Here is a 27,765-nt window from a genome sequence, read left to right on the forward strand (position 1 = left end):
GGGCAAAAAAAAAAAAAAAAAAAAAAAAAAAAAAAACAGGAAAAATTCCCTAATTCATTAGTCATTAAGGAAATGCAAATTGAAACCACAATGAGATGCAATTTTACTCCAATAGAATGCAGTAACATGTAGACAGAAATGTAAAAATCATTAACCCTCCTACATTGCTGGTGGGAATATAGTATGCTAAAGTTACTTTGAAAGAGAATTTGGAAATTTCTTAGAAAGTTAAACATAAATTACCAAATGATCCTACAATTTACACATAAGAGAAATGAAAACATACTCACACAAAGATTTCCATGTGAACGTTCACAGAAGCATAATTTATAATAGCCAATAAAACAGAAACAACCCAAACTCTCAAGTGTTTAATACAGAAACAAAAACTGGTATACTCATACAACTGAACATTATGTGCAAACAAATGAGATACTGAATGAAATACTTCAAAATAATTAACCTATGTAAAAGAAATCAAACACAAAGACTACAAGTTATATGATTCCAATTGTATGAAAGATCCAGAAAAGGCAAATCTGTAGAAGCAAAAGTAGATTAGTGTTTGCCTGGGGTTAAAGGTGGAAATGGAGATTAAATGTAAACTAGTATGAGGGATGTTACGGGGATGGTGAAAATGTTATAAAACGGGATTATGGTAATGGTTGCAGAACTCATTAAATTTACTAAAAATTATTTAATTGTATACTTTAAATGAGCAAATTAAATGGTATGTAAGTTTTATCTGAAAAACAGTTGATTTTTAAAATTGGAATGGTCTAAACAACACCAAAAGAAGACAGACAGACATTGTCATATGGGATAAAACACAAGCCAACCCACCTATCTATTTACTCTAACTATTTGACCTAAAAACCCAACCACCAACCTACTTACTGTGAAACACACAGCCACACAAACTTTACATATACAAAAACATTAAAAGTAAAACATGAAGAAAGACATAGCATGAAATACTAACCAAAGAAAAAAGATGAGAATCTATACTAATTTGAATCAAACAACAGAACAAGAAGGATTATCAGAGAATAAAGAGGAACATTATGAAAAGATAAAGGGGTGACAGCCCCCAAAAGATATAATAATCCCATATGCATATGCACCTGACAACAGATTCTCAAAATACAGAAGACAATAAATCATAGATGTGAAAAGACATATAGGCAAATTCAAAAATAGTTCGAGATTTCAACACTGCTCTCTAAAAAGTTAATAATAAATCATAGGTGTGAAAGGATATATAGATGTGAAATAAATAAATCATAGATGTGAAAGGACATATAGGCAAATTCAAAAGTAGTTCGAGATTTCAACACTGCTCTCTAAAAAGTTAATAATAAATCATAGGTGTGAAAGGATATATAGATGTGAAATAAATAAATCATAGATGTGAAAGGATATATAGGCAAATTCAAAAGTAGTTTGAGATTTCAACACTGCTCTCTAAAAAGTTAATAATACAGTCAGAAAACCAGAACAAATATGGAAGGCATGAACAACACTATCAACCAACTTGATATAATTATAGAACACACCAAACAATAACAATAAAATACATATTCTTCTAAAATACACATGTGTAACACTACCAAGACAGATCATGTTCTGGTCTATAAAACAAATCTCACTGAGTTTAAAAAATAATAATATAAAGTGCACTCTAAAATATAAAATTAAACTAGAAATCAATAACAGAGATATCTGGAAAATTCCCAAATAACTGAAAAGTAAACAACAAATGTCTAAATAACAGAGCTCAAAGAGAAAGTCTAAAGGGAAATTAAAATTAAAGACACTGAACTAAAAGACAAAGAAAATATAATACATCAAAATCTGTGGGATGCAGCTAAAGCAGTGCTAATGGGGAAATTTATAGCACTAAATAACTATATTGGAAAATAATAAAGACCTAAAATCAGTAACCGAAGCTTGCATTAAAGAAACTAGAGAAAGAAGAGCAAATAAAGCAAGCAAAAGGAAGGAAATAAGAAGATCTAGAACAGATATCAAAACAAAAAAAATACCAAGAAAATCAATAAAACCAAAACTTGGTACATTGAAAACACTGAACAACACAGGTTTGAACTGCATGGCTCCACTTATACAAAGTTGTTTTTTTTTTTCTCAATAGTAAATACTACAATACTACATGATCCACGGTTGGTTGAATCCACAGATATGGAGGACCTGTGGATATAGACAGTCCGTCTATAAGTTAGTTATACATGGATTTTCAACTGTGCCTAGGGTTGGCTGACCAAAGCAAGCAAACAACAACAAAAACCCACAGAAGAGAAAGAAACTATAAATCATCAGTATCACAAATAATGCCAAAGACTTCAAGAGGAAAATGAAGGAATACTACAAACAACTTTATGCTTATGAACTTGATAAATTACATGAAATGGAATAATTATTTAAAAGACGTAGACTAACTACCAAAACTTGCTCAAGAAAACCCAAATAGCCCTATATCTTTTAAATAAATTGGACTGGGATGTTACTAACCTACTAAAGCTGAAAACTGCAAGCCTAGATGGTTTCACTGGTAAATTCTACCAAACAATCAAGGAAGAAATAATACCAATTCTATACAATCAATTCCATTAAAAAGAAAAGTAGTGAACATGGTCCAAATATGAAACCGGTATTATCCTGCTCACAAATCCAGAGAGAAACACTACCAGAAAATTACAAATCAATACATCTAATGAATATAATAGATGTAAAAATTGCCACAAAGTGTTAGCAAATCAAACCAGTAATATTTTAAAAACTGTATTACAATCAAGTTCATCTAAGGAATATAAGGTTAGTTCCACATTCAAAAATCAATGAAATTCCATATCAACAATTTAAATAAGAAAGACCACACAGTCATCTCAATAGATTTAGAAAAAGGAACTTGAAAAATTCATACTTTCATGGTAAAAACTCTCACAAAACTATAAACAGAATGGGAAGTGCTTAACCTAATACAGAGCATCTATATAAGACCTATAGGTAACAGATACTGGAAAGAAGGAAAGTATGCCCTCCCTCTCTACCCTACTCAACACTGTATTGGAAGGCCTACCAGTTCAATAAAGCAAGAAAAAAAATTATAAGGCACACATGTTGGGAAGAAATAAATTTTAAAGGCCTTTATTTGCAGAATACATAATTGTCCATCTGGAAAATCTCAATCTACCAAAAAAAAAATTAAAAAACGCTTATAACTAAAAAGTGAGTTTAGCAAGGTTGCAGAATATAAGGTCAATAAACAAAAGTCAACCATATTCTTATACAGAGTTACAAATAATTGGAGCTTGAAATTAAACAATAAAAATAATTCAATTTATAATAACATCCCCCAAAATTAAGTTCTTATATATAAATCTAACAAAGCAGCATCTATATGCTAGAAACAACAAAATATTAATGAAATAACCAAAGAAGATCTAAATAGGAAAAATACCATGTCTATGAATCAGAAGATTCAGTAAGATATTAAATCTCCCCAATCTCATCTATAGATTCAAAGCCATCCCAATCAAAATCTCAGCAACCTCTTTTTGTGGATTTTTAGAAGATATTTTTGCAGATAAGAGTGGGACAATAAAATGGGAAGAGAGCTTCTCCAGAGATACAGCACAAAGGGAAGACTTAACCTGAGGGTGACATAGTCATTTAGGAAAACCAGAGGCTACTACCCTAGGTCAGCAACCCTGCTCACTAAGAAGCGGTGTCACTCTGAGAAATGCAAGCCACTTCCTCTACCCTCAGCTCCAGATCAGCAGTGCAGAGGTTTTGCCAAGGGGCAAAGGTAGGCTGTAATAACAGAGAGCTCAGAGGTATCCCCAAGGGAACCAACTTAATTTGGAACACACTGGGGAAAGTTCAATCCTAAAACTACTCCCAAAAAGAACAGAAATTTTGGTGGTAAACAATTAAGAGGACACTGGTAACTACACGAGAGCAACAAACTAAAGGAACACCAGTTAGAAGTTTACCAGAGACCAGAGAAAGAGACAGATAGAAGAGCCCTCCTGAGGTCTGTATGTTCTCAGATTACAGTGGAATTAAACTAGATCAACAACAAAAAGATAACTGGGAAATTCTGAAATACTTGCATTTTAAATAACACACTTCTAACTAGCACATGGATCAAAGAAGAAATCTCAAGAGAATTTAAAATAAATTTTGAGCTAAATGAAAATACAACTTGCCAAAAGTTGCAGGACACAATGAAAGCAGTGCTTAAAGGGAAATTTATACATTGAACACATATATCAGAAGAGAATAAAAGTCAAATCAAAAACTTAAGCTTCCACCTTAGGAAACTAGAAAAGAAGAGCAAATTAAATCAAAATTAAGCTGAAAAAAAAAAAAAATAATAAAACCACAGCAGAAGTCAAATTAAAAACAGCAAATAGACAAAATCAGTAAAACCTAAAGCTGATTCTTTCAAAATAGCAATAAAATCAAAAAGCCTCTAGCAAGGATAACTATGAATTAAACAAAGAGAAGACACAAATTACTAATATCAGAAATGAATGAGGGGGCAGTATAGATTCCATGGACATTAAAAGGATAATAGAGGAATACTATGAGTAACTATGCCTACAAACTTGATAATCTAGATGAAATAGATCAATTTCTTGAAAGAAACAATTTACCAAAACTCATACAATGAGAAACAGACAATCTCATTAGGACTATATCTATTAAAGAAATGGAATCAATAATTAATAATCTTCCAAAACAGAAAGCACCAAGCACAGATGGGTTCACTAGTGAATTCTAGCAAATATTTAAGATATTTTAACAATTCTCTACAATATTTTCCAGAAGACAGAAGCAGAGGGAGTACTTCCTCAATTCTATGAGGCCAACATTACCCTGATACCAAAACCAAAGACATTACAAGAAAACTATACACCAATACCTCTCATTAACGTAGATACACAAATCCTCAACAAATTAGCAATCTGAATCCAACAATATAAGAAACAAATTATACACCATGACAAAGTGGGGTTTATTCCAAGTATGCAAGGCTAGTTCAACTAGAAAATCAATAAATGTTAACCACTGCATCAATAACTAAAGAAGAAAAATCACATGATCATATCAATAGATGCAGAAAAAGCATCTGACAAAATCCAATAACCCATTCATGCTAAAAACTCTCAGCAAACTAGGAACATAGGGGAACTTCCTCAACTTGATAAAGAGCATCTACCAAAAAGAATACAACTAACATAGTTAATGTCAGAAACTAGAAGAATTCACACAATGATCAAGAAGGCGGCAAAGATGGCTCCTCTCACCATTCCTTTTCAACAATGCACTGACAGTCCTAGTTAATGCAAGAAAACATAAAGAAAAGGAAGTAAACGGAATACAGATTGGGAAGGAAGAAATATAACTGTCTCTGTTCAGAGATAACATGCCCATCCATTGTAGAAAATCCTAAAGAACTGACCCCCCAAAACAAAAACAAAAAAAACTTGGAACTAATAATTATACCAAGGTTGCAGGATACAAGGTGAATATACAAAAGTCAACTTCTTTCCTATATACCAGCAATAAACAAGTAGAATTTGAAGTTAAAAACATACTACTATTTACATTTGCACCTCCCAAAATGATGATATAAATCTAAATATGTACAAGATCTATATGAGGAAAACTATAAAACTCTGATGACAGAAATTAAATAACTAAATAAGCAGAGATATATTCCATGTTCACGGAGAGGAAGAGTAAATACTGTCAACATGTCAGTTCTTCCAAACTCAATCAATAGACTCAATGCAATCCTAATTAAAATCCCAGCAAATTATTTTGTGGATATCAAAAAACCGATTCTAAGTTTTATATGGAGAGGCAAAATTCCAGAACAGCCAGCACAATACTGAAGAAAAACATCATGGGACTGATACTCTCTGACTTCAAGACTTACTATAAAGCTATAGTAATCAAGACACTGTACTATTGATGAAAGAATAGACAAACAGGTCAGTAGAACAGAATACAGAGCATAAGCCCAGAAACAGACCCCCATAAATACAGTCAACTGATCTTTGACAAAGAAGCAAAGACAATATAATAGGGAAAAAAAAAGACAGTCTTAATCAACAAATGGTGATGGAACAATTGGACACCCACATGCAATAAAATGAATCTAGACACAGACTTTACACCCTTTACAAAAATTAACTCAAAATGGATCACAGACATAAATGTAAAATACAAAACTATGAAATTCTTAGAAGATAACATACGAGAGAATCTAGATGATCTTGGGTATGGTGATGACCTCCTAGATACAATACCACAGGTAAGATTCATGCAAAAATAATTGGTAAGTTGGACATCGTTAAAATTAAAAACTTCTGCTCTGCAAAAGACACTGTCACAAAAAGAGAGAAGATACAGACTGAAGGAAAATATTTATAAAAGACACATATGATAAAAGATTGTCATCCAAAATATACAAATATGCTTAAAACTCAACAATAAGGAAACAACCCAATTTTAAAAATGGGCAAATGCCCGAACAGACACACCTCACCAAAGATATACAGATGGTAAATAAGCATATAAAAAGATGTTCCACATCATTTGTCATTAGGGAAATGCAAATTAAATTAATGATGAGAAACCACTATATACCTATTAGAATGATCAAAATCCAGAACACTGATAACACCAAATGCTAGCAAGGATGTAGAGCAACAGCAACTTTCATTCACTGCTAGTGGGAATGTAAAATGATACAGCCACTTTGCAAAACAGTTTGGTAGACTTTTACAAAACTAAGCATACTCTTACAATATGATCCAGCAATCACATTTCTTGGTATTTACCCAAAGGAGTTGAAAACTTATACTCACAAAAACCTGCACACAGATGTCTGTAGCAGTTTTATTCATTAATTGCCAAAACTTGGAAGCAACCAAGATGCCCCTTTGTAAGTGAATGAATGAATAAGACAATGGAATCTTATTCAGTGCTAAAAAGAAATGAGCTATCAAACCATGAAAAGATAAGCAGGAACCTTAAATGCATATTATTAAGTGAAAGAAGCTAATATGAAGAGGTTACATATTGTATGATTCCAACATCTAAGATTCTGGAATAGACAAAACCATGGAGACAGTAAAAAGATCAATGGTTGCCAGAGGCTAAAGGGGAAAGAAGTATGAACTGGCAGAGCAGAGAGGATTTTTAGGGCAGTTGTAGAAAAACCAAGAAACCAGAATATTTGAGAAAAAAAGGTTAAAGCTGGAGCACTCATACCACCTGTTTTCAAGGTTTACTTCAAGACTTATTATGCAGTATCAGCAAAATGACTGACACGTGGCTCAGTGGAACAGAACAGGGTATGTAGAAATAAACCCATACATATATTCAACAAAACAGTATTGGAATTATTAGAGGATGAAGGAATGGGCTGACTTCAAAAGAGCATACGGCAAACGTTTTAGGTTACGAAACAATTCCATATTTTGACTGTAGTGATGTCTATACTATGGAATGTGAAAACTCATAGAACTGTAAACTAAAGAAAGTGAATTTTACATTATTTAAATTACACTTCAAAAAACCTAAATAAAAATTTTAAAAACCAGACACTACATAGTGAGAAAATCAAACTCATGATATATTAAGATAACGGAAAGGACCAGCAGTGAGTATGTATATAACATACCTGAATTCAGGGTGGGGGTGAGAAAGGTATATATACGAAGGAGAGTTAAATCCTCATCATCTAGGATGGACAATCAATAGATAATGGCTAAAACTTAAAAATAAAAAAGCTATACTAGGGCTTCCCTGATGGCGCAGTGGTTGGGAGTCTGCCTGCCAAACACCGAAAAAAAAAAAAAAAAAAGAAAAGAAAACAAAAGGTATACTAGCATATTATTTAGATATATGGATCTAAGTAACAGAAAAACCAAAGTTCAAAGTGATTTAGTTACCTTTGAGAATGGAAAATTAAGGAGTAAGGGAAATAAGACATGGGGTTTTTAAAAACAAACTTATAAAACTACACAACTCTACTATATGCATATAGAACTTTTATTTTTAAATTTAAATTTTCCTTTTTTTTTTTTTTTTTTTTTTGTTGGGGACCATCACTCCACAGCATGTGGGATCTTCCCGACCGGGGCACGAACCCGTGTCCCCTGCATCGGCAGGCGACTCTCAACCACCGCGCCACCAGGGAAGCCCCGGTCACTGCTTTCTAAAACATCATGGATACTCTGCTTCCAAGAGAGCTTCCCGGAGAAGTTCCAAGGGAGGGTAGTTGACATGACAGCGCTGGAGAAGGGGACTATATGCATAGAGTTTGGTGTTTCAGGCATATGTGTCTCTCTGCTGACTTTCCAAGTGCCCTTTAGACATAATCAGGGATATATACACATTCTGAACAACAACATTTACTGAAAAGAAATATCACATGAGGTATGGTGTAAAATAACCTGGAAATGTTCAAATCAAGTCATAATTCTCACTTCCAGACAGGTTATAAATTTTGAGAACATATTAACAAAACTGTCTTCCCCATCCATTTCAAATACACCTACAGATACATCATAAAGCAAACAATATCCTTGAGCTGTCAATATTCAACCATGACTATGGGTGGATCAGTCCCCATATAAACCTCAAGTTCCTCATCTGTGAAATGGTTTAACAATTATTCAGAACTTTTAAGCAACACTTATTTAGAACTTTTAAGTTCCAATGAGTTGATGAGTAAAGTACGTCCTATGTACCAAATACTAAATAAATAGAAGTGGTAGATCTATTTTTATTAAAATGACAGAGAACCTTGAAGCAATGCTCAGAATCCTGCAGGACTAAACAGGCTTCATATATAACTTGGGATCTGCAGTTGTAACCTCTCTCATCTCTGTACAACTCAGGTGTTCATTATAAGGTATAAGACATATCAATACAATTCAGAAGCACAAGCCAGAGGGCCACGAGACTTCTTTATTGAAAGACGGGCCCAGCCTGACCCCTCTCAATTTTCTCAGTGATCTCCAAATATCAGTTATCTTTGTCTTCAATCTATCAATCTGTGAAAAGGTAACAGAAATCTCTTTATTTATTCTAATGAAAGCTGTTCTCTCCAATCCTTCAATATTCTTCACAGGTCCCCAAATTATATTTTGTATACTATTTTGCTATCCATAATGCAGACCAAAACTAAGGAAGCAATATTCCCTATGCCTTCCATTCAGTTTTCAAATATGAATAAAGGGTAATTACAAAAAAAGAATATTTGATGAAAGAATGCCCAATCTACATAGCATAAGAAATTCAATGAATCCCAAATAGAAGAAACTCAAAAAAGATCCACACTGAGCTGTAGTATAATCAAAATTTTGAAACCCAAGAAAAAGAGAGAATCTTTTTTTTTTTTTTTAATTTATTTTTGGCTGCATTGGGTCTTCACGGCTGTGTGCAGGCTTTCTCTAGTTACTGAGAGCAGGAGCTACTCTTCACTGTGGTGCGCGGGCTTCTCACTGCGGTGGCTTCTCTTGTTGCGGAGCACAGGTTATAGGCACACAGGCTTCCGTAGTTGTGGCGCACAGGCTCTAGAACGCAGGCTCAGTAGTTGTGGCACACGGGCTTAGTTGCTCTGCTGCATGTGGGATCTTCCCAGACCAGGGCTCAAATCTGTGTCCCCTGCATTGGCAGGTGGATTCTCAACCACTGCGCCACCAGTGAAGCCCCCATTTTTTCTTAATTTATGCATTTATTTATTTATTTTTGGCTGTACTGGGTCTTCATTGCTGCACGCCGGCTTTCTCTAGTTGTGGCGAGCGGAAGCTACTCTTCACTGCGTTGCACAGGCTTCTCATTGTGGTTGCTTCTCTTGTTGCGGAGCACAGGCTCTAGGCATGCAGGCTTCTGTAGTTGTGGTGCATGGGCTCAGTAGTTGTGGCTCGTGGGCTCTAGAGCACAGGCTCAGTAGTTGTGGCGCATGGGCTTAGTTGCTCCATGGCATGTGGGATCTTCCCGGACCAGGGATCGAACACATGTCCCCTGCATTGGAAGTCCCTCTTTTCTTGCTTTTAAGATTCTCTTTTTGGACTTTCCTGGTGGCCCAGTGGGAAAGAATCCGCCTTCCAACGCAGGGGACATGGGTTCGATCCCTGGTCGGGGAACTAAGATCCCACATGCCATGGGGCAACTAAGCCCACACACCACAACTACTGAGCTCACGTGCCTCAACAAGAGAGCCCACGTGCCACAACTACAGAGCCCACACACTCTGGAGCCTGCGCGCCACAACTATAGAGCCCACGTGCCCTGGAGCCCGTGAGCCACAACTAGAGAGCGAAAACCCACACACCACAACTAGAGAGAAGCCCGCGCGCCACAACGAAAGATCCTGCACGCCTCAACAAAGACCCCGCATGCCGCAACTAAGACCCGATGCAGCAAAAAAAAAAAGCAAGAAAATAGAAGTAACTCATCATCAGAAACCACGAAGGCCAGAGGCAGTGGAATGACATATTTTAAATGCTGGAACAAAAAAAAAAGTTCTGAATGGTACAGATGAACCAGTTTTCAAGGCAGAAATAAGAGACACAGATGTAGAGAACAAATGTATGGACACCAAACACCAAGGAGGGGAGGGGGGCGGTGGGATGAATTGGGATTGACATATATACACTAGTATGTATAAAACAGATAACTGATGAGAACCTGCTGTATAACACAGGGAACTCCACTTCACTGTACAGTAGAAACTAACACAACATTGTAAAACAGCTAAACCCCAATAAAAAAATAATAATAATAAATAAAGTAAAAAAGAAGCCAGAAAGAAAAAAAAAGCTCTGAATCAACAAATCTATTTCTGACAAAACAATCTTTCACAAAGAAGGGCAAGAAATCAACTTATGGCATGACAGGTGAGGAGCTTGACTGTCCTGCTCCCCGCTGAAACTGACGAAAACTGTTAAAAAAAGAAACCCAACCATTTAAAGCCTCTGGAAATGGTTCTAAGGACAAACAACAAATGAAGAAACATCTATTCAAGAACATCTTTTAAAATTCACTAAGAAAGGTAAGCCTACGGTATTTGAACCAAGCCTACTTTCTCCCTCCCACCCTTCTTCTCCCATCCCAGCTCAAGGAACGGGAGACTACTCAAGACTCCTGAAGCCAAGAACACAGGGCTCCCTCTCCACCCTCCCCCAGTCCCATTTAGAGAGCTTTCTTCCCTGGAAGAACAGGACATTGGAGTTTCCCATCCAGCCACCAGCTGCCTGTTGCTAGGGCTGAGTCCTGAGCAAGTGTGGTTTAGAGGAACAGGTTCCCTTCTGCCACCTAACCCCAGGTGGTGGAATGTAGACTCTAATTGGGTGTGGTACATGGAGACTACTGGGACCCTGAACATCCTTGCCCTGGGCTGTGAGAGAAAGGCAAACTGAGAGGACCTCTGGTGGCACCCTCCCCTCCACTAAGCGCTCAGTTAACCGAGCAGAATTGTCTCTCAGAGAGAAACTTGCCATTGTCCGTACCCCCACCTCCAGAGACCAGACTCAGAGCTTTTGCTTGAGGGAAGAAGCAGACATTAAAACGGAGCACCTATTCTCTTCTCAAAGGAACTGAACTGACTTAATTTGCAAGACCATGGAGAAAGTCAAGCCTAGAGGAGCCCTGAAAAAACAGTGAGGTTGTAAAGAAAGGCAATTGGGAGAAGATTCAAAATATAGGCTAAACTGTAGGTCAGCTAGTTTGCAGGTGAGAACTGGGCAATAAGGCAAATGGGAGGAACCCTCCTACAGCCAGAACAAATATCAAACACTAACTTCAGCAACTATTTCTTCAAATGACCCACTATTTGACTGACTTAGTTTTCAGAATAGTTTATGCCCTAGGGCATTATGGAAAACAATTAAACAATCAGTTCACAGTAAGTGGAGGGTGGCTGCTGGGTGTGGTCAGAGACAGTCAGCTCTAACAAAACCCATCATCCTAGGGTGGTGGTGGGTATATTCAAATTGCACCTCCCCAAGGAGCAACATCAGGGAACTAACCTTGTGGGAAAGGAGACTACAATGAGATACCACTTCACACCCTCTAGGATGGCCAGAATTGGATAAAGTCAGATAATGACAAGTGTTGGTGAGAATGTGGACAAGTTAGAGCCCTCATACTGCCGGTATGAGTGTAAAATGATGCAGCCACTTTGGAAAAAAGTCTGACAGTGTCTCAAACTATTAAACACAGAGTTAACAAATGATCCAGCAATAACACTCTTAAGTATACACCTAGAAAAATGAAAACATGTATCTACACAGAAACTTGTACACAAACGTTTTAGCAGAATTATTCTTGATAGTCTAAAGGTGGAAACAACCCAAATGTCCACAGATGGATGAACAGATAAACAAAATGTAGTATATCCATACTATGAATGGAACATTATTCAGCCATAAATGGGATGAAGTACTGATACATGCTACAACATGGATGAACTTTGAAGCATTATGCTAAGTGAAAAAAGCCAATCACAAAAGGCCATTTATTATATGATTCTATTCATATGAAATGCTCAAAACTGGGAAATTATAGAGATAAAAAGTAGATTGGTGGTTACCTAGGGATGGGCAGGTGGGGTTGAAGGGGGTATGGGTTTATGGCTAAAGCATATGGACTTCCTCTTGGAGTGATGAAAATGTTCTAAAATTGACTGTGGTGATGGTTGCACATATACTAAAAACTATTGAATTGTATACTTTAAATGGGTGATTGTATGCTATGGGTGATTGTATGCTATGAATTATACTTCAATAAATCTGTCAAAAGAGAACTGAAGGAAAAATTAAGACATTCTCAGATAAACAAAAGCTTAGGGAGTTCACTGCTAACAGACTTACCCTACAAGAATTGCCAAAGGGAGTTCTTCAGGCTAAAATGAAAGGATAGTAGACAGTAACTCAAAAGTATATGAAAAACTAAAGAACATGGGTAAAGGTAACTACATAGGTAAATATAAAAGCCAGTATTATTGTACTTTTGGTTTGTAACTCTTATTTTTTTCTATATGATTTAAAAACAAATGGACAGGCTGATTCTAAAATTCATATGGAATTGCAAGAGGCCCTGAATAGCCAAAACAGTATTAAAAAAGAACAAAGTTGGAGGACTGACACTTCTCAATTTTAAAAATTAGCACAATCTACATCAATCAAAAGAGTGGCACTGAGGGCTTCCCTGGTGGCACAGCGGTTGAGGGTCCGTGGGTTCATGCCCTGGTCCAGGAGGATCCCACATGCCACGGGGCGGCTGGGCCCGTGGGCCATGGCTGCTGGGCAAATAAGGATAGAAACAGGTGGGGTCTGAAAGACCAAAAACAAACCCATACATCTATGGCCAACTGATTTCAACAAGGGTGCCAAGACCATTCAATGGGGGAATGAACAGTCTCTTCAACATATGGTGCTGGGACAATTGGCTATGCACATGTAAAAGAACGAAGTTGGACCTCATATCACATATAAAAATTAACTTAAAATGGATCTATGACATAAATATAAGAGCTAAAACCATAGAACACTTAGAAGAATAAATAGGGATAAATCTTCATGACCTTGAATTTGGCAAAGAATTCTTAGATTTGACACCAAAAGTACAAGCAACAAAAGAAAAAAAAATAGACTAAGTGGACTTCAGACTTTAAAAATCTGTACACCAAAGGACATTACCAAGAACATGTAAAAAACGTATACAGAATGGGGAAAAATTTGCAAATTATATATATGATCAGTCTACTATCCGTAATATATAAAGTATAACTCAACAACAAACACCCAAATTTAAAAACGGGCAAAGGGCTTGAATAGACATCTCTGCAAAGAAAATATACAAATGGCCAACAAGTACATGAAGATGCCCAAAATCATTAGTGATTAGGGAAATGCAAATCTAAACCACAATGACATATAACCTCAAACACACTAGAATGGTTGTAATTTTAAAATTAAGCAAACAAACAAACAAAAACAGGAGATAACAAGTGTTGGCAAGGAGGTACGGTAATTCTATGTTTAACTTATAGAGAAATTGTCAAACTGTTTTCCACAGTGGCTGCACCATTTTATATCCCAGCAACAATGTATGAGAGTTCCAATTTCTCTATTTCCTTGCCAACACTTGTTTCCTGGTTTTGGTTTTTTAATAAATTAGACTGTGTCCTCAGTTTAGAAGAAATTTCACTTGGCCCCTGTTACTGTTACCCAGATAACAGGCACTTAAAAATTCATCTTTTTTATTGACTTTTAAAATTTTCTCTTCAAAATGTATGAAAAATAACCCATGCTAGAAAAAGTTCATTATGTCACAAAAGTTTCAGAAATGCATGGGAAAAAGAATCACTTTAAAATAATGGTTACCTCTGGGGAAGAGGTGAGAGATGCAATCAGGGATGGGTACACAGAGGACTTCAACTATAATGATAATGTTTAATTTTTTATGTTTGGTTGGTGAGAAAAGAGATTCACTGTATTATTCTTTATATGTTTGTATATGCCTTAAGTATTTCATAACATATATAGAAAGCCCCCCAAAAAAGACAAAGAAAAGAAAGTTAATCTAACATTCCTTCACCACTCACTATCACCACCAAAAACAAAAACACTAAATCATACTAGACAGAGTATTCTACAACTTACTTTCCTCACATAATATAATACATTATAGCATTCTCTAAATCAAAAGAGTGTAAAGAGGTAAATCTGTTTCCACAGCTTCAAAATATTTCATAATACAAATGTCCCACAATTTATTCAAACATCCTCCTATTGATGGATATACAGGCTGTTTCCAGTTACCTGTCACAAACACAAAGCTACAAAGGCATCCTTGTTCATATGTCCTTATACAATGGTACATTTATTTCTGTAGGATGTATTCTTAAAAGTCAGACTATTAGGTTCCAGTATTTAGTCAAGTGGTACCTGTATTTTTTATTTCCCTAAACACTGGCAGATTATTTTTTCAAAAGGTTACAGCAATTCATACTCTCCAGCAATGTATGCGTGAGATATGGGCATTTCTTGAGTGCAATTTCTTTTAACCACATAAGCATTTAATAGATCAAATTCAGTTTTACTGTCTTCCCCATATAGTAAACATGTTATGATATTATGCTTAACATAAATTTATTTTCACCAAGAGATCTGAACACGGGAAATTTAGCTCTTTTCTTACTCAGTGAGTAATCAAACTAACAATCCACAAAATAACGTAGCAACTTCCACAAATATTATCTATACACACACACACAAACACACACACACACACCTCTACCTCTGACATGCTTCCAGAACAAATGTTAAGTATTATATGCCCAAAAGTCCTTATTTGGGGTATATATAAAGGGCATAGAAAAAAAAATTTTAATCTAGCCCACAATGAATATGTTACAAACTGACTGGTTTATCAAAGCTACTAAGTTTGCACATGAAAGGCAGCCCGAAGGAATTAAGGACGGGTAGGCCTAACAGGTTAGGCAGTTCCTGAAAGCGCTCGAGGGAGACAGAATCTTTCATTTTAGGGCGTCATGGTGTCAATAAAAACCCATTTTAAAAAGTAAAACAAAGAGAAGAACGACCCAGGATCGCTCCTAGGACCTAGTTTGTGCAACCACCCATCCTCATCCGTGACAGTAAGGTGATTAAGGAGAGAGAAATTATTCTCCGATATTTTGAAGAGAGGAGAGAGAGAAAGATGAAATGCAGGCCGGCTCCTCCCCCACTCAGGCAGGCCACGCGATCCCGAAGTGTGTAACCTTGCTAACGGTCACTCTTCTACCCGATGTGAGGTTCAGCACTCACCACAACACAAATATCGGCGAGTTCTTGGACACTCCTTAGTAGATTCGTCCTTTGGCCGCCTTTCCATATCTGGTACGCCTGCAGCGCTTACACGCCATGGAAACGCCGCCATCTTAGGTCTTAGATGAGCCCTAAGGGATAGGGCGATAGAAACCTGAGTTGAGCGTCACAGCCAAATAGCGCCGGCGCCCAACCGCCGTGCACTGCCCAAATGGCTCCCCCAGCAACGTGACCCAGGCGCCCTGCGGCCCCCCCGCAGTGTTCCTGCCCAATTGCGCTTCCTGTTACAGCGTTTACCTCCGCTGAAATTCCCTCGTTATTTCCCATTTTCTTTCCCTTCATTTCTTTCTTCTTTTTCCATACCAAATTGCTTTTATCTTTGCCCCGACTCCTTTCCACATTTCTAGATATCTCTTGTTCTAGTCAACTTTCATTTACCTCACATGTGTATAGCATTTTTTAATAGACAAACCTATCTTTCTGTTATTTTACCAAATTATCACAACATTATAAGGTAAGCTGGGAACTGATGTTCCCTGTTTTATAGATGAGGAAACTAAGGCTTAGAAAGATGAACCAATTTTCCAAAAGCTGCAACAGCTAGTGAGTGTTAGAGTGTACAAAACCTAATTCTTTTCATTCCACTGAGCTCCGTGCTCCTATAGATCATGGTCTACTTCAACCAGATAATTGAAAAGATGAGAAAACTGTACAGAGATGGGAAGGGTTTAGGCCTAAATTCATACAATAAGTCAATGACAAAACTGGATTCAAAACAAGATGCTTCCTTGTTTAATTCTGTAACAGAAAGCGTCTTTAAAAAGCGTTTGGGTGGGGCTTGCCCTGTTGGCGCTAGTGGTTGAGAGTCCGCCTGCCAAGGCAGGGGACACGGGTTCGTGCCCCGGTTCAGGAAAATCCCATATGTCGCGAAGCGGCTGGGCCCATGGGCCATGGCCGCTGACCCTGCACGTCCAGAGCCTGTGTTCCGCAACAAGAGAGGCAACAACAGTGAGAGGCCCGTGTACCAAAAAAAAAAAAAAAAAAAGAGTGGTTGGGGTGCTCCTCTCCAGCCCAAAATTCCTTCTTTTAGACTTCGCTCAACTTCTGACTCCTCTAAGAAGCCTCTATATTAATCAAAACGTGTATCTTTTTTGGTCCCTCTCCGTAAGGAAAAATACACTAGCTGGATGCCAGCCCCCAAAACATTTTTTTAAACTGAGACTCAAACTTGTTTGTGCAAAATTACATGTGAATGGTGTGGAAGGTTAGTGGGGGAAGGTTCGTGCTGCACAGTTAAGGAAAAGACAATTTAGAGGTCTTAATTCCTTTCCAAAGGAATAGTTTCTACATTCTAAAGTTATCATTAGTTTTCTACAAGAACCCAGCATAGAACACCTCTTATTCTATTCATTTACATCATTACTTTCTCTTTCTTTATGTTGATATTGTCACCCTCAAATAGGAGGTAATGGTAGAGAATTGTATAAACATCTGGGCCTTGATGTGTGGCCATTTTTATGTAAAATACTGCATAGAGCCGACCTGTATTGTCAGTAATCTGTGTAGTGAGGTGAAAAGGACTTAGCTTAGCTTAAAGTATGACATTTCCTGGGGTTTATACATGTTTGAGCACAGTTTGGAAACTGGTTGGTAGGGCAGACACCAGAAATTAATTGCAAGAAGAACTGCTGAACTCTTGAGAAAGACTTCATTTTAAGAGAGGATGGAGTCAGGCAGACAACCTAGGGTAAATGGAGGGACAATTCTGGGTATTGCAGGAGATCTGTGACTTCAACTATCTTTTCCCATCAAGTGGCATATCTCTTGGTTGTACTACAAAATATATTTATTTTAAGCTAGGTATACAACATCTCTCTGCAGTGATTTAATGGTAAGTAGAAAGGTGGAGAAAAATAAGTGAAACCTATTACAGTTTTGCTCTGATGACTCTTTCTGTCTGGAAGAATGACTGGATTTAAAGAAATATATATATAAATAAATAATCATCTGCAAAAGTAAAACAGAACCTTGCAGTATTATTTGTTAAGGTGATAAGATTGAAAATATCATAGTTTAAAAATTACCATAAGCAACTGAGCGATGTACAATATTTCTTTTTAAGTGAGGGGGTTAGTATCAAAATTCAATTTAGTAAAACTGCTAGTCAATTTTAGGGGGAAAAAAACCCTGATGCACTGGTTTTATTTAGTGGTGTTTCAAATTGAAAGGTGCTGGACCCAGAGACCTAGGAGCAGAAAAGCCCTATTAATTTACAGCCAAAGTGGAAGCTTCATAGCCCTGCCTCCACCCACTCACATTTCCCCTAGTCTGCCTGCCTTGATTCCAACCCAAGAAAAATTCCACCAGAGACAGAAATTTGTTTGCTCCTCAAGGCTGATCCTCTTAGCTTCCTGGACTCTACTGGTGCAGTCAGTACCTGTTCCATTCTCTATGAGAGGCCAATTTTCCTCTTTCATAAGTAATTGTTCCAAAAGTAATAAAACTGTCTCCTGCAAGGATATAAAATCCAAATAGGCAAAAGAAGGGTTGGGGTTTCACCATCATCCAGCCACATTTAGCAGGCACTTACCTATAAAGGGCTCTAAGCTGGAGAATTTACAAAGATAATTGCACAGACCTCTGGGACAATAGTTTCTGTTACCTTTGCATTCATAATCTAAGGCAAATAAATGAATAATGGATCTATAAATGACAATCAAAATAATTGATGCATGCAAAGTTAGACTCTGCATTTGATTTGAATACATTCATTTGAAACATGAGTTGGGAAAAAGTACAATTTGTTGTGGCAAATGGGAGAGCAGATATAACAGTTCATTCATTAAGAACTTACATGTAAAGAATAGGGCTACACAAGAGGATAGTAGAGAGTACAAATATGAATGAAACCAAGTATTGGTCCTCAAGGAGATTAGATTCAAGTTGGGGAGGGGAAAATAAGAGGAGTTCTAAAGAATTATAAGCAGTATCTTTGTATCAGGCACCGTACTAGGTACAAGGTGGGAATAAAAGTGAGGCTTGAGTGTGTTAGCCTCAGGGAATATACAGACTAGTGGGGAAAAATAAAACCTGAAGGTTGGGTAATATTTTTATTAGGGGACTCAAGGAGATGAAAAGTATTTAATACACACATTTCAACACCTAAGACGGTTTATAAAGTCATACATTTTGCAAGGCTGTACTAAGTGATGTAGCGAATGGGAAGAACAACAACAAAAAGAAATCTATGAATATACTGCAAACCAATGAGGGCAATATATTAGAAGGAAAATATATCATGAGACATCTAAAAATCACACTATTTACGTTATGTGTAAAGTCGACCTATCCTGAAGCGCTTTAAAAATTTTTTTAATTGAAATATAGTTGACTTACAATATTATATTAGTTTCAGGTGTACAGCATAGTAATCGATATTTTTATAGATTGTACTCCATAAAAGTTATTATAAAATATTGGCTACATTCCCTGTGCTGTGCTTTACATCCTTGTAACATATCTATTTTATATCTAGTAGTTTGTACCTCTTAATCACTCTCACCCATTTTGCCCCTCCCCCCACCTCTCTCCCTTGTGGCAACCACCAGTCTGTTCTCTGTATCTGTGAGTCTGTTTCTGTTTTGTGACTTTTGTTCATTTGTTTTATTTTTTAGATTCCACATATAAGTGAAAACACACAGTATTTATCTTTCCCTGTCTGACTTATTTCACTAATCATAATATCCTCCAAGTTCATCCATGTTGTCACAAATGGTAAGATTTCATTTCATTTTATGGCTGAGTGATAGTCCATTGTAAATATATACCACATCTTCTCTATCCATTAATCTGTTGATGGACACTTTGGTTGCTTCCGTATCTTGGCTATTGTAAATAATGCTGCTATGAACTTTGGGGTGCATGTATCTCTTTGAATTAGTGTTTTCATTTTCTTTGGCTAAATAACCAGGAGTGGAATTGCTGGATTGTATGGTAGTTCTATTTTTAATTTTTTGAGTAATCTCCATACTGTTTTCCATGGCAGTTGTACCAATTTACATTCCCACCAACAGTGTACTAGGGTTCCCTTTTCTCCACATCCTTGCCAGCACTTGTTATTTGTTATCTTTTGGACAAAAGCCATCTGACAGGTGTGAGGGGATATCTCACTGTGATTTTGATTTGCATTTCCCTGATGATTAATGATTTGAAACTCCGTTTTTATTGAGATATAATTCAAACACCATAAAATTCACATTTCAAAGAGTATGATTCAGCGGTTGTTAGTATACTCATAGACTTGTGTAATCCTTACCACTATCTAATTTCAAAACACTTTCATCACCCCAAAAGGAAATTCCGTAACCATTATCAATTATTCCCTCTTTCCCAAAACAAGTCCCTGGCAAATACTAATTTTTTTTCTGTCTGTATGGATTTACCCCTGCCAAATATTTCATATAAATTAAATCATACAATAGGTGGCATTTTGTGCCTGACTTCTTTTACTTAGCATAGTAATATGTATATTTGAGTTGCTTCTACTTCTTAGCTATTATGAATAATGCTGCTATGAACATTCACGTATGAGTTTTTGTGTGGATATATATTTTCAATTCTCTAGGGAATATACCTAGGAGTGGAACTGCTGGGTAATATGGAAACACTATGTTGAACCCTTTGAAGAATTGCCAAACTGTTTTCCAAGGTACTGCATCATTTTACATTCCCACCAGCAATGGAACAGTGCTCCAGTTTTTCCATATCCTCGCTAACATTTTTCATTTTAATTATAGCCAGCCTAGTAGGTGTGAAGTAGCATCTCATTGTAGTTTTGATTTGCATTTCCCTGACGGCTAATAATGTAGAACATATTTTTATGTGCTTATTGGTCATTTGTATATCTTTTTCTGAGAAATGTCTACTCAAATACATTGCCCATTTTTCGATCAGGTTATTGATCTTTTACCATTGAGTCATAAGAGTTTTGTATATATTCTGGATACATGTCCATTATCAGCTATATGGTTTGCAAATACTTAATCTGATTCTATGGGTTTTTCAATTTCTTGATATGTCCTCTAGAGGACAAAAAATTTTAATTTTGATTAAGTATAATTTATCTGGTTTTTTTGGTATGTGTTATTGATCCTTGGGCTTTTGATGACATATTTAAGAAACCATTGTTGGGGTTTCCCTGGTGGCGCAGTGGTTGAGAGTCCCCCTGCTGATGCAGGGGACACAGGTTCATGCCCCAGTCCAGGCAGATCCCTCATGCCGTGGAGCAACTGGGCCCGTGAGCCATGGCCGCTGAGCCTGCGCGTCCGGAGCCTGTGCTCCGCAACGGGAGAGGCCACAACAGTGAGAGGCCCGCGTACCCCCCCCCAAAAAAAAGAAACCATTGTCTAACCTGAGGGCATGAAGATTTACACCTAAGTTTTCTTCTAAGAGCTTTACAGTTTTAGCACTTACACTTAGATCTTTGATCTATTTTGAGTTAATTTTTGTATATTGTGGGAAATAAGGATCCAACTTCTTTTTTTTTAAAGCAATTTTTAAATTTATTTATTTATTTTTGGGCTGCATTGGTTCTTCGTTGCTGTGTGCAGGCTTTCTCTAGTTGTGGTGAGTGGGGCTACTCTTCGTTGCAGTGCACGGGCTTCTCATTGTGGTGGCTTCTCTTGTTGCAGAGCACGGGCCCTATAGTGCACAGGCTCAGTAGTTGTGGCTCACAGGCTCTAGAGCGCAGGCTCAGTAGTTGTGGCACATGGGCTTAGTTGCTCTGCAGCGTATGGGATCTTCCCGACCAGGGCTCAAACCCATGTCCCCTGCATTGGCAGATGGATTCTTAACCACTGTGCCACTAGGGAAGTCCCAAGACTAGTCTTTCTTTGTTGAAAATTAGTTGAACATAAATGTGAGAGCTTATTTCTGAACTTTCAATTCTATTCCATTGATGTAAATACATGTCTAACCTTACATCAGTACCATAAGTGTTTTTTTTTTTTTTTTTTTTTTTTTTTTTTTTTGTTTTCAGAACCCGTGTCCCCTGCATCGGCAGGCGGACTCTCAACCACTGCGCCACCAGGGAAGCCCAGTACCATAAGTCTTAATTGCTGTAGCTTTGAAGTAAGTTTTAGAATTAAGAAGTATGAGTGCTACAAATTTCTTTTTCCCCAAAATGTTTTAGCTATTCTGCTCTCTTGCAGTTCCTTATGAATTTTAGGATTAGCTTGGTAAGTTTTGAAATAATCAAGTTGGAGTTTTGGGGTTTTGATAGGGATTGTGTTGGATGTGTAGAAAATTGGGGGAAATATTGGCATTGTCTTCCAACCCATGAACAGGGAATGGATGTCTCCCCGTATATTGATCCATAGGTCTTCTTAATTTTTTCAATGACATTTTGAAGTTTTCTATGTACAAGCTTTGCACTTTTTTGTTAAATTTACTCCTAAGTGGTTTTATGCTGTTTTATTTATTTTTTTAAATACTGGTTTTTAAAATATTTATTTATTTGTTTGGCCACGTTGGGTCTTAGTTGAGGCATGCAGGATCTTCATTGTGGCATGTGGGATCTTTAGTTGCACCACACGGGATTTTCAGTTGTGGCATGCGAACTCTTAGTTGCAGTATGTAGGATCTAGTTCCCTGACCGGGGTCAAACTGGGGCCCCCTGCATTGGGAGTGCAGAGTCTTAGCACGGGACCACCAGGGAAGTGCTGGCTTTATGCTATTTTAAATGGAACTTTCTTAATTTCACTTTCAGAGTTTTCATTGCAAGTGTATAAAGCTACAACTCATTGTTGTATATTGGCATTGTATTTTATGACTTTGTTAAAATGGTTTATTAGTTCTAGTTCTAGTAGTTCTTAAGGATTTCTTAAGATTTTCTATATACAAGATTATGTCATTTAAAAATAGATATAGTTTTATTTCTTTCTTAATATGGATGGCTTTTATTTCTTTTCCTTGCCTAATTGCCCTGAACCTCCACTACAAGGCTGAGAATATACATCCTTGGCTTGTTCCTGATCTAAGGAAGAAAGGGATTTCATAGGAGCTCTATTAGCTTCCTATTGCCACTATAACAAATTATCGCAAAGTTAGTGACTGAAAATAACACAGATTTATTCTCTTTACACTTCTGGAGGCCAGAAATCTGAAATCAGTTTCACTTAGTTAAAATCAAGGTGTTAGCAGGCCTGTGTTCCTTCTGGAGGCTATAGGGGACAATCAGTTTCCTTACATTTTCTTGCTTCTAGAGACTGCATGCATCCCTTGGCTTATGGGTCTCTTCCTCCATCTCCAAATCCAAGAGTGTAACATCATCTCTAATCTCTCACCTCTGCTTTCTGCCTCTCACCTTCTCTCTTTGACTCTGATCCCCTGCCTTCCTCTTATAAGGAACCTTGTGATTACACTGGGATCATCTGAATAATCCAGCATAATCTCCCCATCTCAAGATCTTAATCACATCTGCAAAGTCTCTTTTACCGTGTGAGATAACATGTTTACAGGTTCTGGGAAATAGGACAAGGACCATTATTCAGCCTACCAAAGATGCCCTTTTTCAGTTTGGGTAAGTTCCCTTCTATTCCTAGTTAGGTGTTTTCTTTCATAAAAGAGTTTGGATTTTGTTAAAGGTTTTTTTCTACATTTATTGAGATGATCATGTGTTTTTTGTGCTTTTTCTATTAATAGGGTGATTGATTTTCCTATGTTGAACCAACTTAGCATTCCTGCAATAAATCCCACTTGATTATGACATATAATTCTTTTTATATTTCCAGGTTCAGTTTGGTAGTATTTTGTTGAAGACTTTTGTGTCTATATTCTTAAGAGATATTGGTCAGTAGTTTCCATTTCACATGTTTTTACCTGGTTTTGGTATCAGGGTAATTCTGGTCTCAGAGAATGAGCTGAAAATTGTTCTTTCCTCTCCTGTTTTTGGGAAGAGTTTGTGAAGGACTGTTAATTCTTTAAACATTTAATACAGTTGACCAGTGAAGCCACCTGGACCTGGGCTTCTCTTTATGGGCTTTTCTTGATTACTAATTCTCTCTCTTCACTTTTAAAGGTCTATTCAGATTTTTTATTTCTTATTGAGTCAGTTGTTGACAGTTTTTCTCCTTTTTCATGCTACTTAACTATTTCAGATGAAATTTCTACAGGATTTAAGTCATCAGAATAGTTATGAGCCAAGTCATTGGATGCTTTTTGTAAGTCAGAAGTATTCATAGAAAATAATTTTTCTCTTCTTAAAAATGAAAATTGTGAGGGTACTTCACTTAATTTTTCATATTTCCACTTCAAATGTGAAATTAGGGCATCTATAATTTCCTCAATTTCTATTTGATATGCATTTTCTCCACAATAATTGATGCTCTCATCTGGTGATATGAACATTTACAATTTATTTCCTTTTTTTACATTTATTTTCAAATTCAGGAAGAATATTCATATCTGTTGATAAAGTTTTACATTCATAAAACATACTTTCAAAGTTGATTTCTTTCATTAGCATTAAAAATATATAGAAATATGTATATGTGAGCACACATATTTTCTTTTGCTTCAGGCTCTAATATGGCTCAGCACAGCACTGCCAGTTTCTGTCTTTACTTAAAATTTCAGTATTCTGTTCATCATGGATCTACTGCACTAACTTTAATTTTTTTTAAATATTGCATTTACAACTTCATGTCCACTAAGGATGACTATAATAAAAAAGTCAAGCGTTTGTAAGATTGTAGAAAAATTGGAACTCTCATATATTGTTGGTGGGAATGTACAGTGAGGGATAGTTTGGCAGTTCCTCAAAAAGTTAAACCTAGGGTTACCATATAACTCAACAGTTCCACTCCTAAGTATATGCCCAAGACAAAACATATGTCCACACAAAAACTTGCTCATAACTGCATTATTCATAACAGCCAAAAAGTAGAAATAACTCAAATGTCCATCAACTCATGAATGGATAAATGGAATGTAGTATATCCGTAGAATGGATGAATCTTGAAAACATTATACTAAAGAAGCCAATCACAAAAATACACATATTGTATAATTTTACTCACATGAGGTGTCTAGAATAGACAAATCCATAGCGACAGAAAATAACTTTGTGGCTGCCTAAAACTGGGAGGAAAGGGGTTGAAGTTGAGGGGAGTGGGGACTGACTCCTAATGGGTACAAGGTTTCTTTGTGGGGTGATGAAAATGTCGTAAAAATATATTATGGTTGTGGTTGCACAACTCTGTAAATATACTAAAAACCATTTTATTGTGCACTTTAAATTTAAAATAAAGCTGTAAAAAAGTAAACAAATACATTAAAATATTATTTATCTTTATTACTGAGTTTTTGATGCTTTCTTAAATTTTGCATCCAAGGCAAGTGCCATACCTTATCCTAATCCTGGCTCTGACATTCTTTTTTTTTTTTTTTTTTTCTTATTAGCATTTATTGTTTCTAGATTTTTTGATGATGGCCATTCTGACTGGTGTGAGATGATATCTCATTGTAGTTTTGATTTGCATTTCCCTAATGATTAATGATGTTGCTGGCTCTGACATTCTCGCATTAAATCATGCATTGCCCACAAGCTACTGATCCCTGAAGTTCCAACCATTAGAAATTGTTACTTTACCCTGAGGCTTTCATTCCTATTAGAATGTTAATTTCCCAAGAGAAAGAGGAGCAGAGAATATGCCAGTAAGTAGTGTCCACCATTCGCATCTTGTAAGTGAAGTTATTGGTTCTTTTCCACAGAACATTTTTTAATGGGAAAATGTGAGACATTAGGGCTCTGAAACAAAGAGGGAACTGGGGATGAGAGAAGTCCAGAAAAAAATATTGAGGGCAACAGAAGCAAATTGTGCCTTTTTAATATAAGTTTCCTATGATTAACTTATCTAGTATTTATTGAATACCTACTCTGTGTCAGGCTCTGGGGTAGGTACAGGAGTACAGCAGTGAACAAAACAGATAGGTTCCATGCTTTCAATGACTTCACAATCTGGTAGGTGAGATAGACCAGTAAAGACTTGATTTTGTATAGTGCCAAGTACTGTGATAAAAGCATGAGATAGTGCACAGAGGAAGGAAAGTATTAGGGTTTGCACAGTGCTTTATAGTTTACAAAGCACCTTCTCACCCATGATCTTGCTTGATCTTCACAACAACCCTCTGAGTTTTTCAGAACAGAGATTGGTATTCTCATTTTACGCATGAAAAAAATGAGGTTAAGCTGAATGGTAGTCAAGACTAGGATCCAGGTTTCATGATCTTTTCACTATATCCTGCAATTCTTGCACACAGAGGCCTGTCTACTCTCCTCAGGTCATTGTACTGGAGCTATAAGAGGAGTGACTGAATGAGTTTAATTTTCTATCTTCCTTCACACCCTCAAAATCTGCTCTCCCAAAGCCTTACCCAACACTAGAAAAGGATGAGGGAGGCAGGAGTGAACAGGTCCCTAGCCAAAAGATATATACACATCGTACTTGGATATACTAGAGTTCCCCTTCATGAATTTTGTGCCAGCCTCTTGCTCTTTGCCAAGTAGACTAATAAATGGCATTATTGATCATCTCTAAACAAACACCTCAATCTATGCAAATGTGAACTGAATCTCTCTGCCTGTTACACTCTCTGTAATTTCAAGGAAATCCAAAACATGTTTCTGGTTTATTTGCATTTACCTCATAAAAATGTTTATAGAAAGAGCTATGTGCTAGACTTCCCTGGTGGCGTAGTGGTTAAGAATCTGCCTGCCAATGCAGGGGACACAGGTTCAATCCCTGGTTTGAGAAGATCCCACATGCCACAGAGCAACTAAGCCCATACACCACAACTACTGAGCCTGTGCTCTAGACGAAAAGTGGCCCCAACTCTCAGCAACTAGAGAAAGGCCACGTGCAACAATGAAGACCCAATGCAGCCATAAATAAATAAATAAATAAATAAATAAATAAATAAATAAATAAATAAATAAATAAATAGCTATGTGCTGCCCCAATGGCTTTTTTGGCTTCTTAATAAGCCTAAGTTATCTTTTGCTATTCTTAAAACTGGACCCTTCTGTGCCAAGGATGGCTATTTGATTTTGATACGCCAGAATGCTGCAGTATGACTCAAATAGGCTATGCAATTTGAATTTTAGGTTCAAAAGCTTTGACCAAAGATTGAAAAGCAAAATACTAAGTTTAGTCATAATAACCTCACTCAGATCTCAGGCTTCCCAATCAGATCACCTTCATATTTTGAACTTAGATTCTAGGCATACCCTCGAGACTGAGATTTTAAAACTCACCTCCAGGTTCACTCTCCTCATCTTTACACTCTTCTACTTAAAACAAACAAACACACAAGAATTGTTCTTCCTCGGTGACCACACAAAAAGATGTTAAGCTTCTATTGAGTTAGATAGAATTTTGCCTTAGACTAGAGAAACTTTGGCTGGTATGGTATAAGGATGCCCCTTATATTCCAAGACTGTAAATGCCTGGATGCTAAAATAGCTAAAGTTTTAGAGATTAACTGAATTACATTAGCTGGTAAGGCTAAGGAAGCTGAGGGGCAAAAGAGACTATAAAAAATGTTACTGAGGATTTATAACAGTAATAACTAACGCTTATGTAGTACGCCAGGTATTAGTTTAAGAGCTTTACATATATCTGCTCTTTTATTTGTGCAGCAATCCTATGAGATTAGTACTATAATCACATTTTATGGATAAAAACCAGAGGTTAAGCAACTTGCCCCAAGGTCACACGACTAACAAGTGACAGAGATAGGGTTTAAACACAGGCAACTAGGATCTAGATCCATGATATGCTATGATATATATGGCTTTGCTAAGAAACTGGTCCCTTCACCCTCCCAA

The 27,765-nt window shown here is 36.8% G+C and overlaps 1 long non-coding RNA gene across 2 annotated transcripts in view; it reads right to left on the reverse strand.

Annotated features, from left to right (window-relative positions):
- Window positions 1–15,985, reverse strand: part of LOC112414128 (uncharacterized) — a 59,176-nt gene extending 43,191 nt beyond the window's left edge. For both annotated transcript variants that reach the window (XR_003006083.1, XR_003006084.1), the window contains exon 1: window positions 15,879–15,985. This is a non-coding gene — a long non-coding RNA (uncharacterized LOC112414128). The remainder of the gene's footprint in view (window positions 1–15,878) is intronic.
- Window positions 15,986–27,765: the final 11,780 nt, after the last annotated feature.

Source organism: Neophocaena asiaeorientalis, unplaced genomic scaffold, assembly GCF_003031525.2.
Source record: "Neophocaena asiaeorientalis asiaeorientalis breed wild unplaced genomic scaffold, Neophocaena_asiaeorientalis_V1.1 scaffold47, whole genome shotgun sequence".
NCBI classification, from domain to species: Eukaryota; Metazoa; Chordata; class Mammalia; order Artiodactyla; family Phocoenidae; genus Neophocaena; species Neophocaena asiaeorientalis.